Below are 3921 nucleotides of genomic sequence, written 5' to 3'. Positions count from 1 at the left end.
AAGCCTAAAGCATTCGTCTCCTAGACCCTAGGAGGTTTGGTGAGCTCTAAAAGTATAGTAGGGGGAGGACTCCAATGGAGCCACTTTGGCCAAGAAAGGCTAGTGTGACCAAGAAAGGCTATACCCACGTGTTGGGTGATGATATATCCACTGAGGAATCCAATGCTAGAATGAATACAAATAAACAGATAGGGTAGCTTAGTGAAGTATTCAAAAGCCAACTTTAACTCCCCCAAGAGATCGAATGGTAGATGTTCCCATTCCAAGTATGGGTGGCATTACCTACTTGGATATCTAGCGTAGCTCAACAGAACCTTGCTCTAGCCATATGACTAGGGCACCTAAAGGCGGAAGGTGGGGAGAGTACCCACGAAGCGTGCATAGGGCCACAGTGTTTTAAAATGTCGTCCCAAAGTCCTAGACCGTGGAAAGGAAGAAGAATAATCCTCTAGTGTAATGACCAAGAGCACGGTCACATGGTGAGGAAGTCCCAAAGGATAATAGGACTTAGTGGTTAGGCCTTTGGGCCTTGGCCCAGTGGTGATGTTGGCGAGCACAACCGTGGATGAAGAGGGACTTAGTGGGGATGGAAGAAGGGACATTAGGGAAGGGTGTTCCTCATGTCTTTGGGCATCTTAAAGGTTCTAAAATGTGGTCAAAGGATAACCACTCATGGACGGATGGCTTAGTCTTTGAGAGACAAGACTATGATGTAAGTGGTGTTAGTTTATTGATGTGACAAGGGTGAATGAGCATGGCTTTAGCATAATGGGCTGATATATTGGTGGTACCTTTGGGTGTCGGTCATGGGATCAAACACGTGGAGCATTTGCAAAGGCTGAGTGGTATAAATGCCATTCACGAGGTTAGTAAGTCCTTAAGTTCGAAATAAGACTTGTGAAGGTTGTGAGTGAGATTCTGCCAAAGGGTTGGAGGTGTGATTAAGTGACTAAAGTAGAATGAAAAATTTAATCGCTTACAAATACAATTAGCCAAATTTTTAATCTTCAATAATGAAGTAATTGTAGCATGATCACCCTCCAACAATATCTAAAAATCATGCAAGTATGCATGAAACTTCTCAAAACCTACTATTAGAAACTCTTTCTTTGTCAAGTAATTCACCTCTATTAGTTATAATATTTGGGTGATATATATAATAGGATAATACTGATTAGTCACACTTGTGCTCTCTTGCATTAATATATCTTCAAAACCAATATCAAAAACATCTATAGGTAAAATAAAGAATAAAAAATAGTTAGAATATGCTAAAATTGGAAGAGTTATCAAAGATCCATAAATAACGACTTGTAGTCTTTAGACAAGATGAAAAATAATATTGACAACTTTAGTAATGCTTACATGGGTATAATACAATAAAAAAGATGATCATGCTGAAGAAGTGTTTCACATTATTCACATATTTTAGGATAGGAAATATTAGAAAAGCCATAAAATTCTTAGAATCAACTTGCAAATTTTCAAGACAAATAAGGTACCCAAGATAAATTATGTCTTTGGATCTAAACACACACTTTGACCACTTCATTTTCAAATCAACTTTCTATAACCAATGGAATACCTTTTAAATATCATAGATGTGCTTCTCCTATATCCCCTCTAAATGGATTAAAACATTATTAATGAAGTTAGTAGTCATCTTTGGTATATCTCAAAGAACTTTGACTATTTAAAGTCATATTTAACATGATTGCATTGCAATCAATTCATATCAAAAATAATATTAAAAGTTTGACTCACCACCACACATAATGATTGAAACTCAAACTCAAGATCACCCACATACACAACTAAATTTGCGTTATCCCACACACACATATGTGTATAGCTGTTGTTGTAACTAGTTTTGGCACATAACACAAATATAGATGGCAATATATGATAACAAATCAAGCAATAGAAGATAAACCTGAACCTTTATCAACCAACATAGAAAAGATAATAGAGGACCTTTTGTTATGAAAATAAGCTTAAAGAAATGATGCCAAGTTATTAATTATATTTCCAAAAAAAAAATGGAGGGGTCATTAACTTATTTGCACAAGATCCTTCCACTACTCATATGACTCCTCATTTCTTGGAAAATTCTTTATATCAAAACCTTCCATCGTAATAGCACCAATAAGTCATTGTTTATGTCAAAGCTTCAACTTAGAAAATATAAAACACCAATCTAGTAAACACCAACAACACTGATATATATAGTTAACTTAGTACATGCCCAACAATAAACATGATGACCACAACTATGTCCTCACATTTATCCTTGGATATAGACAATAGTAGTGTCAACTTTCATCAGAACAGGATTATCTCTCACAAAAAGTGAAGTTGAAGTATATGCACTATAAATGGTGATGTTTCATAGTGTTGTGGCAATCAAAGAGTGTTGTCAAGGGTGGCTGGGTTGTCAAAAGTGGTTGGGGTAAATTTATGCACAAGTCTTATAAGATCTTGACAAAGTGCTAGCCATAACATACCTAACTTAATTTATTCTATGTAAACTCATAAATTTAAACTTTCTGAGAGATTATAATGTTATTCAAACCTAATGATGCTTAACTCTAAATATCCTAAGACTTTTATTCATGCATAAATCTGTCAAGATTTTGACAAAGTGCTTATAAATTTAGACTTCCCAAAAGATTACCCAACCTAATCTAACTTGATCTACTCTATATAAACTTATAAATTTGGACTTCCCGAGAGATTACCCAACCCCTAAATATCCCAAGACTCTATTCATGCTTAAGTCCTACAAGATTTTGATAAAGTGCTAGCCACATATTTAACTTGATCTACTCTATATAAACTCATAAATTTATGTTTCTCGAGAGGTCACCTAACATAATGTTATTCACACTTAACCCCAAATATCCTAAGACTTTTAACCAATTAAAAAAGCAAGTGCACTTTTGTTTATATACCCTTTCCTTTTATATTTAAACTTTTACAGATTATCTTTCAAGTCATTCTTGATACTCTATCCCTCTGTTCAAGAGCTAAAGCCAAATTAAACCTACTAAATATCAATTTCCATATATAGTGTGATTCCCCTAGCCAACCAATAATGTTAGACCCAAAACCTCTTTTAATACCAAATGTAAACTCCTAATACTATTCAAACCCAATAATGTTTAATCCCAAATATCCTAAATCCCTTAATCAATTAAAAAATAAGGTGCACTCTTATTATGGGCCCTTTCTCTCTATATTTGAATTTTATAAATTGTCTTTTGAATTGTTCTTTTTGGTTATTTACACTTTGATATATTTAGCTTAGCATAAAGCAAAAATGATCTAGAAGCGAACACCAAATTGCATAGCTGACCCAAATGGCACTTGACAAAAATGATGCAATTACTAAAAGACATCATTATAGTCATTAGCATTTTCAAATGCATATTTGAAGATATCTAGAAGAAGGCTCTAATCCATATAAGTGATTTTTGTTTAAACTACTGTACTATTGCAATGCAATCCCTTGGGAAATTGATATAGATACTAGGCATCATCCTAAAAATTATGGGTGGCAATCATTATATAATGATTAAATTAATGATATTCATTATCCCCAACATTCCTACAAAAAAAATTCAATTGGTAGCAAGAGTAAAAGTAACTACACCACATGCTATAAATGCCATTATCAACTAACTCCATAGTATTGAGCAATTGCACTAATTGCTACTCTAGATTTAAAAGGTGGAAGAGATTGCTTCAAAGGAGGGGTATACTGCTCTACCATGAAAATGAATGAAAAAAAAAAGAGAAAAAAAAAAGAGAGAAGAAATGGTAAAGTTATAGGAATAAGAGAGATCTAGACAATACAAAAACTAAATAATAAAATAAATAAATACAAGCACTTTTCAAGGACAAAATTGGGAATCTGGCGGA

Source organism: Selaginella moellendorffii, unplaced genomic scaffold (assembly GCF_000143415.4).
Source record: "Selaginella moellendorffii unplaced genomic scaffold, v1.0 SELMOscaffold_7, whole genome shotgun sequence".
Taxonomy (NCBI): Eukaryota; Viridiplantae; Streptophyta; class Lycopodiopsida; order Selaginellales; family Selaginellaceae; genus Selaginella; species Selaginella moellendorffii.
Note: the sequence above shows the minus strand (reverse complement) of the source record.